Here is a 15,060-nt window from a genome sequence, read left to right as displayed (position 1 = left end):
AGGTATTCAATTTGTTGAGCATTGAACGCATGTTAGTTATGGGAACAGGATCAACTCCCGAGCCAGGCCGAAAACGAGGGAAACGCAAGGGCCCAAACGGCGGATGCGTTAACACCGGGAGATGGGGAAACTTCCTGATGCTAAGCGGACACTTTACAGTGGCACAATCTGGCGAAAAATCGTTGGCTCTTCAGTTAAATCGGGGAGCACTTTCCACAAAATTTTCTGTATAGTTACCCCGCGGGGAAGCACCCTCGAAGATGCTCCGACACCTAAATGCCCTGTTCCGAAACACCGCGGAATAGAACAGCCTCCTTGGGGCCCCAATTCCAGCTCTGATACCGGCAACCGCCTCTCAGCAGCTATTCAGTCCTTGAGCGTCCTAACGCCGGGAAGGAGGCGGGGAGGTTGAGGCCCTGTTCTCGCGGGATCTCTCCCGACAAGGTCCGTCCCCAGGTCTCTTCAAGGCCTCGCGTTGCTTGGGCGTCGGGGCGGAGCGATTCCTGTGGGGGCGGAGCCGATGGGGGCGTCCCCCAAGTCTTGTTGACTCCGGCGTCCTCCCAGAGCGGTCCTTGCGCCCGCTGCTCTTTGCGCATGCCCAGGTTCCCGCCGACTCCGGAGGCCGCGAGTGTCGGGCTTCCCCCGCCGCCGGTCCGGGCCCCGCCCCTCCTCCAGGCTGCAACGGCGGCGGTGCTGGCGGCAGTGTTGTTGTGGCGGTGGGGGCGGCGGGCTGCCGTGGAGCCCGCCGAGTCCTAGTGCCTGACCCTGCGCGTCGCTGCGGCGGGCCAGACGGACAGCCTCGCCGCAGGTAACGCCGCTGCCTGTGGACTCGGGGTCTTGCGGGTCGGGCGGGGGGGCGGGTCGAGAGAGGCTGGGGGTTTCGAAGGGGGCTGGGAGGTTGGGGGCCGGGGTCGGAAGGGTCGAAGGGGCCGGGAGTCCAGGGCGGTCGAGGGAGTCTGGAGGGGTCGAAGGGTATGGGAGGTTGGGGCGGACGGTCCTTGGTCTCTGACCTGGGTTCGGGGACCAAGACTCCCCGACGCTGCGGTCCGAAGACACCCACGGGCCCCTTCGGGCCTTTTTCAGTTCCACCCCGTGACTTTCTGTTGTTGTTTTGATTTTGGAGGAAGAGAATCCAGCCTACGTAGGCTCGGGGAAGCCTTGAGGGTTGAGGCTGGGAGGGGATTTAAGAGGCTAGAGCAGGAGCTAACATTTTCTTACTTTGTTTTTTTGTTTGAGCGTTTACTACTGTTTAAGTATGGTACCCGTCCTTAGGGTATTTCAAACACTGGCATAGAGAGGACTCAAGAGTAGAACCAGCGGGAGTAATTTTGCAAATCCAAGATGTTTCTTTTTTAACTTCCAGTACTGTGTTTTTGTATGTCTCCTTTTTTAAAACTGAGAAATCGTAACTATGTTTTTAAAGTTACACAGTAGAAGAATTTGGGTACGGAGGAGAAAGTATACTTTTACCAATGTTATTTTCTCCTAGTTATTTTTTTAATTACAAAAGTACTACGTGCTCTTTAAGAAAAAAATTAAGCAGCTAAACAATGAAGACGTCTGCTCCCTACCCCCGCCCCCCATTTTTCCACTCTTAGTACCCAGGGTAACTGTCTACAAGTGTGGTATTTAGCCATTCAGGATTTTTCTATGCGTGTAAGTATGTTTTAAAAACAAAATTGGGATCATATATAGTATATACTTTTCATTGGCCAGGGATACTCACAGATATTCTTCCATTTTATTAATACCTCATTCTTTTTAAAAGCTACATAAACCATGTGTGTTTTTTTATTGCTGAACATTGTCTCCAGTTTTTCTATAATCTTTTATTAAATAGCTTTTAAAAAGGACTACAAGCTATTATTTTGAAACATAATGTGGCAAAACTTTCAGATTTTCTAAAGCCAGATTGGGATACTTAAATATTAGGCAAGTTAAGTAATATGTTTACACAGAGCTTATGGTAGCTTACAGGAGGCTTGGATGACTTCATAAAGCAGGTTACTAAAGTAGTTTCTTTTTGTTTTTTTGGTAAATTTAAATTCTGTATGGTCAGTTCAAAACAAATTCAATTCCTTAAACATGAACCTGCTCATGTCTGAAGATAAGGTAAAAGGTAGAAAGCCAGTGGCCTAGAAGTTCTTATTTTAGACAGGCTAAAAAACAAAACAAAACTTCAAAACAGCCAGGAGCATTTATAAATATTTTGATAGTAGACCATAGGGAGTAAGCTGTAAGTGAAAGGGTGATATTACACTGCTTACTATTAAATAAGACAGAAAGCTAGGAAATCCCTATTATATTTTGTATTTTTGTGGGCAGAAGAGCTGGAGGCTTTGTTGATCTAATCACTGGCATGTATTTATTAAAAACGTACTGTGTGTTCATCTTCTTGCTAGCTTCCAGGGAAAACATAGAACCGAGTGAGATAATCACAAAGAAGTCTGGTTGTAAGCATATATATATATGTGTGTGTGTGTATATATATATATATAGCCTGAAATCTTAGGTCCAATTGTATAATTATTTGGGGAGCAATGTTTAAAAGGAACCACAGTGTCTATGGCATTTAGTTGTAGTTGTCGGTAATAATATTCTTTTTCTTATTTATCTCTAACAACATAGGTAGCGTTCTCCCCAATCTAAAGATTAATAAACAGAGACTCTGAGAGATTAAATCAAGTGCTCAAGATCTCATCACCTTTTTAGTGGTGGTGACTGGATTAGACTCAGGCTTAAGCCAAGAACCTGTGTTTTCTGCTCTGCCGTGCTGCCTTTCATTAATGAAAACTGTCTTATAAAATTGTTGATCTTGGAGTTTTTCCCTCTTTTGGCTTGGAGGTATTCCTTACAAAATAGAGACCTGAATATAATCATGCATTGAAAAATAGCCCAAAGGATAAATAGTATGAAACTGTGGTATTGTTTTAGATGAGGTTTCTGTGCTGTGTTATTAAGATATTTCTTGAGCTGGTGCCATTAACCAAGAAGAAGGGGGATTGTGTTAGTCACTCTATTTGATGCCATGGTAAATTTGGATATTATAGTGAATTGCAGCTCTTACAGGCACTTTTATTCCTTACAAACTTGGATGGATAATCTCATTTAACATTTTTATGAACCCAGTTATGCTTTAGTAGACTAATGTAATAAAAGAATACAAAGAGGGCCCTAAAGAGATTAAAGTGTGCTTATTTCATTTTTAGTATTTTGTAGTCTCTTAAAAAATACACCATAACAATTTAATGAAGTATAATTCCTAATATTATGGTATATTAATCTGTTTTGGTTTGCCAGCATATGTGATGGCTGTGTATTTTAAAGAAATAGGGCAAATGCTGAAGTTAATAAAGTATCAGTTGTAATGTATATTTGAGAAGAAACCTACATATAGGAAAATATTTGAGTTTTTATTCGTGGTAATTGTTAAGGATGGTATTTGGATTCATATCTAAGTGGCATATCTGCTCTCGATTATCTCTTGGACAACTTAACATTGAATGTGGGTGGGCTTCACAGTTTTGGGTACAAAAATGTTTCAGCACCAGGAAGAAGTCTTTGGAGTATGTTAAGATCTACTGAGTTTTTGGCTGTTGAAGGGTGGGGAATCCAACAGTGCGTGTGTGTATTTTCAAAAATTAATAAGAGATCTTTTTATCTGATGGATAGAAATAGAAAGTTTATTTTGCAGTTTAGCCTGAAAGTCTTTTCTGGCGACATATATTCATATATATGTCAAGAAACTATGTGGGTCCTATTAATGATAACAAAAGCAGTATTAGGTAGCATCTAGAGTTTAAAATCTAGTTGGGCTCTAAAAACTAGTTGTTTAAAACAACTGTTGTGAAATTGCATAGAGGACTGTTGTTCCCTGATTTTTGTTTCTAGGGAGAAGCTAGTTGAGATGAAAGGGAAGCCAAAGTAGAATGGAGAAAACCTGAGAATTGGCTGGCTTAAGTAGAAGGGGTGGGGGGGGGGTCTTCTCAAATAGTAGATAATCTAATAGAGTCAAATGTGTGGATGGATGTCAAGGAAGATGACTTAGTAGTTTAAATTTGGAGCTTTGAGATACTGAAAAATATCTAATTATAATTATTCTGTGTTAGCTGTGTCCTGCTCTGGGTTGAGTCGAAATAATTAACACTTTTCGGTAACTTGCAGGCTCTTAAAAACCTACAGTAGTCACATCATCATGTCTGCTTATAATCTAAGTTATTATGAGCACCAAGTGCTGGCAAGACCTTGTCTTCTTTGGAACTTCCACAAGCCAGCACCTCAGACTTGTACCTTGTTGTGGCTTTGTTCATTTTCTCATCTCACTTATATACAAGTGTCACTTTAGATTGAGTTTGCACTTCTTCTTAGAGTTGTATTTTCTCCTTTTTAGTCCTACGCACACCCATGGTTTCCACTGTTCATTCTCTCCCCTGCTGAAGCCCAGTTCTTCATCACCAGCCTCTTTGTCTCTCCTAAGCTTCAGACTTGCCTTTTGTTGTTCTCCTTGATAAACTCTGTAAGTAATTGTCATTTTGGAATCTTGAATCCGTAGATTCAGAATTAAACTGTTTCCCCTGCAGTTTAATTCTTCCCTCATTTTCCTGGTTTATATTAATGATCTTAACATTTTCTTAGTCTTCTAGGCTGAAAATCAAAGGTCACCTTTGATTCGTCGCTCTCCCCCTTTCTCAGAAATTCTTTGTCATTTTATTGCATTATGGTTCAGGAATCAGGTTCTCCTGCTGCTTTTCCATTTTCCCAGAAACAAAATACTTTTAATCCCTTTGCCTCAGCTGCCATTAATAAGACATCCCTAATCTCTGGGTTTTGCCATTCATCATGCATACTGCTATCAAATTAATTGTCCTAAAGTCAGTCCTGCTCATATTTTCTCTGACAAGAGCAAACGGAACAAAAAACACTTACTGATAGTTTCTTATGTCAGCCTTTATGCTGAATGCTTTGTTCTCATTTGGTCCTCAAAATAGTTTCCCACTCTACAGATGAAGAAACTGACGACTTCATGAGCCAGGAGGGTTGCTAGTGGGTAGAAGAGCTGGAATTTGAACCCCAAACATGGCTTCCAAGGCTGTGTCCTTGCCACTGAGTGGCTCCTCAACTCTAGAATGGAGTCCTTGATCCTCAGTGTTGCCTTTCAAAACTCCATTATTCGTCCTCAGTGCTCTTTCTCAAATTTAATTCTTGTTTTATTCAGACTTGTGCTTACTTTCTTTCTGGAACAGAAGGAATGTAAACTCTTGGTTTCTTATGCATCTCCACTTGGAATTTTCTCCCTTTCCTATCTCTGCTTCCTGAAGTACTTCAAATGAAAGACTAGCTCATTCACAATATTTCCCTAGAGCCCCCCCTTTTTTGTTTTCATGGTGGTAGGGTCTGCTCTTATTTGTGCAGTTGCTAACCTCTTGATGATAACTTTCTATTCTGAATTTGTTTTTGAGTACTCTAACAGTAATTGAATTATAAAATGCCTGAAAGCAGAAACCATATCTTATTGTTGTATCTCCCAGTGGATGCTCAGGAAATATACGTGAATGAGTATGAAAATGATCAGTAGTCAACTACTCCTTTAATGGCATTTAAGTAGTATTTGATTTTAGTTGCTAGACGACACAGGATTTCACTGAAGTTTTTAATTGTGTGTGTATGTAACAAAACCAGATTGTCTAGTTGTAGGCTATCAAATGAGTTCTTTTCAGATTGATTACTAGGTAATTATGATAAGTTGTTTATTTTAAAAAATGCTGTTTTGCTTTTCTAGATGCACAGATCTGTGTTACTAATTCTTAAAACTAATGGTTTGATATTTGAATTCTTGTCCATGTTGTTGAATAAGACACATTTTTAAATGAATTGCAATGTACCATAATTCTTTGGCCTCAGTTTCTTCTATGCTCATATGGATATGAAAGGTAGAATAAAACTTTCCTTATACTGAAGTGTCATTTTCTGCCTTTTGGTGATATCAAGAATCTCCAACTACATGATTAGCTGAAATGCCCTCACACAAAGTACACATAACTCTTTGTGTCCGAAAGAGTTCATGTGAAATTTCAGACAGATTTGAATACATCAGTGTTAATGGTTACCATTGCAGAGTTTACAATTTTATATTTCTCTTATGTCTGTCTTTGCATCCTATATTGTGTTACATTTTAGCAACTGAATAAGTAGTTATTGCTTTATTAAATATAGTAATGCTTGCTGTTAGAAATTGATAAGGTAGGATATCTTGGTGATGTTGGGGCAGACATTTGGGGTTTCTTTTGGAATGCTAAAATGCATGATTATAAAGGAGTGAGGTTGATTCTCAAGGTAATTAATTTGTCATTCTACCCGCTCTCAACTTTTAAGTATTAACAGCAGTCACAAATAATCTGAAGATAAAAGTTTTAAGGAAGTTCAAAATAATTCATTGATTTAAAATTAGGTAATATAGTCACATGGTTCATATTTTAAACATACAAAAAGTTTTATAAACTGGAAATGTCTCCTCCTCAGCCTCCTTCTTTCCCCACTGGGAGGTATCCATTCATTCCTGAAATGATATAAAAGATACTATTTTTTTATTGTATGCAAGTAAATATGAATAAGTACTCTTTTTCTGCTTACATAAAGATGAGGTACACTGCACACAGTTTTTCACTTGCATTTTTCACTTGATTTATCACTAGTATTCCATGTTAGTAGATGAAAAACTTCATTCTTTAAAAAAATATTTTTGCAGCCTCAATGTATTTGCTATATATAGCTTACATATATAGATTGTATATATAGGAATTTTACCGTATTTTCTATTGGTGGGCATTTAGATGGTTTTCAGTTTTTTATGATTATATCCATTGAAGCAACACTTTAAAGGAAGAGAAATAAAAAGTAGCAGCTCTTTCCTTATAGGGGAAAATAAAGCTTGAAAGCTAAAATGGATGTTTCATGGTGGGGAATAAAATGGATATCTTTTTTGGCCTGTAATGATTAATAGCTAAATGAATGGAGAGAAGGCAGAAATGGAGAATCACACAAAAATGCTTGCTAAAATTCATAGTTGGCTGTTGAATTGGAAGACCAGGGATGGCAGTGCTGATAGGTAGCTCCCATGACCAGTTGTCTGCTCTGGACAAAGGGGTGTGGATGTATTTAGAAGTTTGGTGCTGAGAAATAATCCTTGATATCTGGAAACTGGTCTCCGGGACTGTGGCCTCTAACAATATATTTAATACAGCTGTTCAGAGGATGAAGTAAATTCCCTGTGTCATCCAGAAGGAAATATCATGGACTACAATGCAATATATTTTATGTGGTCAGTAATTTTTTTATTGTATTATTGTTGTATGTTCAAAGATAAGATCTGAATTACTAAAATGCATGAAATTAAAAGAAAATTTCCTTCTTCAGCAAGTCTCCCCCTCCACATCTGTTCTTCATGGGTGGTTTGAGTAATGTTTTTTTTAATAGTGTAGTGTGAATCCTTTCAGACTTTTACATATAAACAAATAATATATTCATGCCTTTTAAGAATGTCATTGGGAATCCTTTTGAGTAACAAGTGGTAAGAATGATGGAAGTCAGAATTGAATGGAATAATAAGTGAATAAGGTGATGACGGGATACAAGGTAAATAGTGAATGCCTTTTGATTCTCTCAGACCGAGGGTGCTATAAATACAGAGTATTGTTGTGTAAAGCTTAGCAGCTACTGAGGTTCTGTAGCCACTCTATCAGGTTACTCCTGACAAGTCATTTAAGGTTGTGCAACCTGTGCCTTTTTTTTTTTTCCCCTTAAGTAGTACCATCTGGCTTACTGAATAGTCAGATGTTTCCTTTGTCATTTTTCAGTCATTTTGTTCTAAATACGCGATTTGAGTATTTTTCTGATTTGCATTAAAAAATTAGTTTTTAGATGTTTGATAGATATGTCATTTCCTTTTATGATGGTACTGTATATACTTTAGATGGTACTTTATATAGTTTAGATTTATGTAGTTTAGAATCATTTGCATCTATGATTCTGTACACCTATGATTCTCTTTTAGTCACTTAACATGCATGTTACTAGTTGCTATAGAAATAATAAGTAAAAGGTTATTTGTTTTTGCTTTTTTTCTTTCATACAATAACAGTAAGAATTCACTATAGAAAAACTAGAAAATACGGGTGAAGAAACAAAGGATTATCAAGAATGTTACCACCCAAGGATGGTATATCCTGTAGTTAATTCTGAGAGACTTCTGTGTCTTGCTTCCCTCTGTATCCATTAGTGCCCTCTGTTATGTAGAGCTTTATTAAAATCAAGTCCTGTTCCTAAATATCCTCCTATTTTTTGGCTAGTGTGTCTTTCCATTCATTTTTAGTGATGCACTGAAAACATTTACCTGTGGGGCAGTCTGTTTTTAAAAGGATGCTGCTCCCTCTTGAGGCCAATCTGGAATAATACTACATTAAAGTTTGACAGTTTTGAATCTGCTATAAACCTTGGCAGGTACCAACAGCTAAGAAAAGGTGTGGACTATCATGTACAGCGTCTTACTCATGCTGAACTGAATTTTTGTAAGCACACAGAATGCATCCACATAATTACTTTCCACATTTCTAAAAGTAAGGTCAAGACTTAAGCAGTACTAAGCCCTTATCAGTTTTTAAGCTTCAAGTTTAATTTAGGCATAATTTTCCCAGTGGTGTAAAATATTAGAAATACTGTATTTTTTAATAATACTGTATTCAAGGGTTATTAAGACTGGACATATATTTTCTAAGAGAGAAAATGATTACATGGCTTGATAATAACCAGACGAAAAGGTTGATGGTTTTATATGTTACAGTGTTTGCAGTTGGTATTTCAAATTGAATTTCAGGGTCTCTGTAAGGTTCTTTTACACTTAGTGTATGGTATAGTTATTATCGATTCAGTTAGAGGACTTCGTGCTGTCTTAAGAATGTGACCACAAATTATTTATAAGAGAAAATGAATTCCAAGTTCTATCAAGGGATGAGAGCATATCTCTCTGCACTGATTATCTTCGTGATCTCTTATTTCCTTTCCTGTATCTGGGGGGAAAAGTAGGATGGGTGAGGATGGACTTGGGTTGCACATTACACGTTTAAGTTGGGTTTGTTTGTTTGATTCCCTACTCTGCTGGGGATAGAGGGCAAATAAAATTTGGGTAATGTAGTAGACAAGTAATGCCCCTTCCCCTGCAAAGATGTTCATGTTTTAATCCCTGGAATCTGTTGAATACGTTACCTGGTAGGGCGAAGGGGAATTAAGGTTGCTGATCCCCTGACTTTTAAGTTAGGAAGACTAGTCTGGATTTTCCTGATAGGCCTAGTGTAATCACAGGGTTTCTTAAAAGTAGAAGAAGGAGACAGAGTAAGGAGGACTCAGCCTGACGTTGCTGGCTTTTCAAGATGGAGGAAAGGATCATGAGCCAAAGAAGTAGATGGACAGTTGAAAATGCAAGAGAACAAACCCCGTGAAAGCCTTCAGGAAGGAATGCAGCTGTGCGGACACCTTCATCTCAGCCCAGTGAGACCTTTGTCAGACTTCTGATCCCTAGAACTGTAATATAGTAAACTTGTGTGGATTTAAGCTGTTAGTGTTTGTGGTGATTTGTTATGGCAATGACAGAAAACTAATATAGGTAAGTATATTGAGACCATTTGATCCCTTAGGGAAATGATTGCTAAGCAACCCTTTACCCCCACAAAATACTAAGATGACATTTATAAAACTGATAAAACTGGTACTACTGGGTTTAAATGATAATGGCCTTGAACTCCTGCCAGGTGGGATTTCGTCTCAGTTTTGCAGCTGCCTAGAGGCACCTCTGAATTTTTGGAGCTGCTTCCTTTCTTTAATGATAAAAGTGTTATATTGGGCATGTGAATCAGAGTGATATACAGGATGCTACTGAATTTGGGAAAACCACAGGTATGAAGACCAAAGTGAAGTTAGTTACAGTAATCTAATTGACGTTGATAAGGATAGTGACAGAATAGGATTTTCACTGAAGAGGAATATGAGTAATTGAATACAGTAGCTAGTTTGAGAGGAGGGCTCTCAAGAAGGTTCTTGGGGTTGGATATAATTCGAAGTGATGGCAGGAACCCTTTCCCTGTGAAAATAATATAGAAACTTACTAAATGCACTGGGAAATCTGTGCTAAAGAGGAGGATGACTTTGAATCAGCAGAGTAAGAGAAAGGAGAAATACAGACCTGTCCTAAAATCCTAGAAGCAATTATGTTGGAGAAAGGCAGGGACAATATTAACAGCCATGACATTGCTTTTCTGGCAGAGAAGAAGCTGGGATCCTTGTCAGTTTGCTACGTGGAGTCTTTCCAGTTGGGAGGCAAGAATCTTGTACTTGAAGAAGTTGTACGTATGCTTTGTTTTTAGTAGGAAAGTGCATTCACTGTGCATTCCCTATAAATACACATAAATGAATTTCTACCCTAGGCTCACCAGCTGTAAAACATGTTTGGAGAAATTACAGTAAGGTAGTGGGATAAGAGAAGTTGCTACACGTTACTATTCTTGAAAGTATTTTTGTTCCTCCAAAACACATATACCTTCCAACCCATCACACTTTAAAGTAAAACAAATACTGTATAGAAACATAAGGCTATTGGGGCACCTGGGTGGCTCAGTCGCTTAAGCATCTGCCTTCAACTTGGGTCATGATCCCAGGGTGCTGTAATCGAGCCCCGCATTGGGCTCACTCCATGCTCAGCTGGGAGCCTGCTTCTCCCTCTCCTGCTCCCCCTGGTTGTGCACATGCTCTCACGCTCTCTGTCAAATAAATATAATCTTAAAAAAAAAAAAAAGGATATATAAGGCTGTCTTTCTGGCAATTCTCTCTCTTTGGGGTCTGGTGTATTGCATTTGTAGTACAGTAGCAAAGTAGGCGTGGCTTGCTTAGTGTCATTTATTATTGATTTCTTCCAAAATTGTTTTTTGCTAAATGAGTGATAACAATAAATTTGTTGAATTCTTTAGTTGCCTGCTTATATCTTTATTTCTCCTTCTATGTTTCTCCAACTCCGGGACTGCTTTTTTCCAAGAAATATTTTTTGACGCTCTTTTCTTTTACTTTGAAATGCCACTAACAAGAAAAGGTAACCTTTACCATTGCTTATCCCTGGCATTTGTTTCAAGAATTTGGCTTTACTGTTAACCTGCTCCTTTATTACTTTGTGGGTTTCTTTTTTTTTTTTTTTAAAGATTTTATTTATTTATTCGACAGAGATAGAGACAGCCAGCGAGAGAGGGAACACAAGCAGGGGGAGTGGGAGAGTAAGAAGCAGTCTCATAGCGGAGGAGTGATGTGGGGCTCGATCCCATAACGCCGGGATCACGCCCTGAGCGGAAGGCAGATGCCTAACCGCTGTGCCACCCAGGCGTCCCTACTTTGTGGGTTTTTATTTTTAGTTTGCCTACGATGCGTGCACGAAATTTAATGAGTTTTTCAGTTGGTTTTATTTTGTCCTTTTCCAGGTGTGCTAATAATCATTAAAGTCTATAGAGGGGAAACGGGCATCAGAAGGATCATGTGCTTCACTTAACAAGCTCATGTTTAAGCTGATCCCAGTAGATGAGGCCACTAAGCCATTTTGCTTTCTAAAAGTTTGACAGTGATGGATTTCCTGAGTGGGAATTTAAGATGGCAGAATGGGCAGCTGCTGCCCTCAGTACTTTTAGTCACTTGGCTATCTAACGTTCCTCTGTGATCAGGATGGACAGCTCTCATAGCACAGAAAAGCTGGTGGCAACATTTTGCCATGAAACTAAGATAAAACACACTCAAATACTTAGAAGTTAAAAACAAAACCAAACAAACACCAAAACCAAGAGTGTTTTCAGGACATGGCAGTTTAAATCAAATCCAAGGGATTGTGGATGTTTTGTCTGGCAGCATATCAGTATCTGTTGTATTCACAGTTCATTTTATTGCCTGTCTGCTTGCTCTTCATTCCCTCACTGACCTGAGTGTCATCTTAATGGTTTTCAGCACTGTATCAGTCTAGTTCAAACAGGAAGGAGAAGCCACACAGGGTAATATGAACAGGGAAAGTTTAATGTAAAGAAGTGTTAACAATAACAGGATTGGCTAGTAAGTAGAGAGTTCTGAAGGATATGAAAATAGGGCGCCTGGGTGGCTCAGTCCGGTAAGCATCCTAGTCTTGATTTCCACTCAGGTCATGATCTCAGGATTGTGAGATCAAGCTCTGAGTTGGGCTCTGCACTCAGCATGGAGTCTCCTTGAGATTCTCTCTCCCTCCACCTCCCTTCCCCCCGCCCCCTGCCTGCCCTCTTTCAAAATAAAATCTTTATTTTTATTTTTTTAAAGCTTTTGTTTTTTCATAATAGAGGCAGAGGGAGAAGCAGGCTACCTGACGAGCAGAGAGCCTGACGTGGGGCTCCATCCCCAGGACCCTAGGATAATGACCTGAGCTGAAGGCAGATGCTTAGCCAACTGAGCCACCCAGGCACCCCTCAAAATAAAATCTTTTAAAAAAATAAAGAATATGGAAAAAGATACAAGGATTAGCCTCTACCCCTAAGGGCCAAGATTAAGCACTTAAGGAAGAGCCCCACCCAGGATTGATATCTGGACCTTGTTGAGAAGATGTGTGGCTCACTGGATGGCAAGGAAGTTGCTATGGTGACTTCTTCATGGAATTGCTAGAAATCTGCTTTTGGGTACCAGGGGAAAGATGTTCATAGAGAGGTGTTTTACCGAAGGCTGTCTTCTGCAAACCATCCAAGGGAGGGCGCTGGGGGAAGCTGCTGGCTGTTGTGCACTGTAGGAGTGTATTGGTGGAGAACCCTTAAGCACTGCAGGAGCCTGCCAAGCAGTGCACCAGACCCACAAGCAAAGCCCTTTTCTCGTGCAGTGTCCCTGGCACCATCTGCTCATGCCGTGGCTGATCATTACCCAGTAAGAACTGATACAGGAAGTAGAATTTTTTTCTATTTTTTTATGGAATACATTTGACATATGACACAGTATAAATTTAATGTGTACGATGTGTTACTTTGATACATTCATATCTTATTGCCTTTGTAGCAATATTTGTCATACTACATAATTATAGTACAATATTGTCTTTATTGTATTGTGCATTAGATCTCTATGACTTACTGCTCATTGTAAGCTTGTACTCTTAAACATCATCAGTCTTACCCCCACTCCGCATCCCCTGGTAACCATCATTTACTCTCTGCAAGTAGAATATTTTTGATTTGTACTTAATTTGTCTCTCGCAGAATCAGGGCAGTGAACTGCTGCTGCTTTTAAAACCTGTCTCCATTGCTTTGCTCCCTTTGCCATTCTAAACCTTTCTCCCAGTTAAAATGATGGTAGACTCCTTTTGACTTAAAGGCCAATTGCTTTTTCTATATTTTGTTCCCAGTCAGCTGGTCTTGACTATTTCTTGTTGGCCTCCTGTATTTTCTCACATTTAAATATGAAAATGGAGTCCTAGTCCCTGGACCAAATATTTGAACACGCTTCTTTCTTTTTACTACACTGACTTGAAAATTAGCAGCTCTGTCTACACTTTTAGTAAGGACTCTACACTTCTTCCCTGTGTTATTTTAACAATATGAGGGTTTTGTTGTTTTAGAAACAGTAGACAAGCACACGTTATCTCAGAAAAGGTGTCACTTTTTGAGCTTTTATTTTATGATGTATTGGAAGGAAATTCAACCAAGACTCTGGACCCTTGAATTCTGTTAGTGTGACCTTGAACAAGTAGTTTGCCCCATGCACGACAGGGTGAACTGGATAATTTTAGAGGTTTTCTTCTTTACAGTTTATTATTTTTCTTGACTTTTTCACAAATATCAAAGTGGTGTATTTTGTTTGGGTTTTATATGCACAGAAAACTATATGGATTATGCCTTTGGTCTCATGGATTACAAACTTTAAAGTTCTAGAATGAGATTTCACATTTTCACATGTTATCAATATATAGGTATCTTCCACTATCTGAAAGGTTGCATTGTGCCATTTAGCTTTTACAAAAGACCTGTGTTAGTACCTGTTTTCATTAACTGAAAGAAATCTATAGAGGATTTTCACTTTTAGGAAAAGTGCCATTACCATACTAATGTAGGTCTTTCTTTAACCAAAGTGGCGTCGGAAAGCAGGGGGTACCTTTTGCTTTATGCCAGTTTGGCTTAGGAAAGTTCTCATGGGAACTCTACTTTTGGATAGCCCGGGAAAGCTATAATTTGCTTTTGACTCATTTTATTCTATTCATTTTATTGCAACGGCCGCAGTACTTCAACTATAAAGAATTAATATGCTGGAGCACCTGGGTGGCTCAGTTGGTAAGTGACTGCCTTCAGCTACAGTCATGGTCCTGGAGTTCCAGGATCCAGTCCCACAACGGGCTCCCTGGTCAGCAGGGAGTCTGCTTCTCCCTGTGACCCTCCCCCCTCATGCTCTCTCCCGCTCTCAGTGTCTCTCTCTCAAATAAATAAATTAAATCGTTAAAAAAAAAAGAAGGGCCAAAAAAGCTCTTGTAACCTATGCTAGTTAGGTCTGTACCTCACAGGAATGATTTAGAAAATGTAGTATACATGCCTAGGTTGCTTTTAGGTTGACTTTCTGAACACATTTTTAAGATCTCTTGGATGTTTTACTAACCTTTGTGTAACTCTTTATACTTAACAGTATTTGCAAAAGTGATCCTGATAGGTGTCAGCAAATTATGGCCCATGAGCCTAGCCTGGCCCACTGCCCGTTTTTGATTAGTCTGCAAACTAAGAATGGTGTTTACATTTTTAAATGTTTGGAAAAAAAATTTAAAGAGTAATATGTGAAAATTATATATAATTGAAGTTTCTGTGTTCATGAATAAATAAAAAATTTGGAACATAGCCATACTTTCATTTACATGCTGTTTGTGCCTGCTTTTGCTCTTATAGGGCACAGAATTCAGTAGTTGTTAACAGCAACTAAGGCCTGCAAATTCAAATGTATTTACTGTTTGGTCTTATGGAAAACCTTTGCTGTAGCACTAGTGACCCTGAAGAT

The 15,060-nt window shown here is 39.2% G+C and overlaps 1 protein-coding gene across 5 annotated transcripts in view; it reads left to right on the top strand.

Annotated features, from left to right (window-relative positions):
- Positions 1–570: 570 nt before the first annotated feature.
- The window catches only part of PCMTD1 (protein-L-isoaspartate (D-aspartate) O-methyltransferase domain containing 1), a 62,738-nt gene continuing 48,248 nt past the window's right edge, over positions 571–15,060 (top strand). For 2 of the 5 annotated variants that reach the window (XM_034650169.1, XM_034650170.1), the window contains exon 1: positions 676–808. The gene's annotated coding sequence lies outside the window, so the exon portion shown is untranslated. Of the gene's footprint in view, positions 809–15,060 lie in introns of all 5 variants that reach the window. The other 3 variants (XM_034650171.1, XM_034650167.1, XM_034650168.1) reach the window with 3 other exon arrangements.

This window comes from Ailuropoda melanoleuca, unplaced genomic scaffold, assembly GCF_002007445.2.
Source record: "Ailuropoda melanoleuca isolate Jingjing unplaced genomic scaffold, ASM200744v2 unplaced-scaffold11384, whole genome shotgun sequence".
Classification (NCBI taxonomy): Eukaryota; Metazoa; Chordata; class Mammalia; order Carnivora; family Ursidae; genus Ailuropoda; species Ailuropoda melanoleuca.
This window is presented reverse-complemented; position numbering and strand designations above follow the sequence as displayed.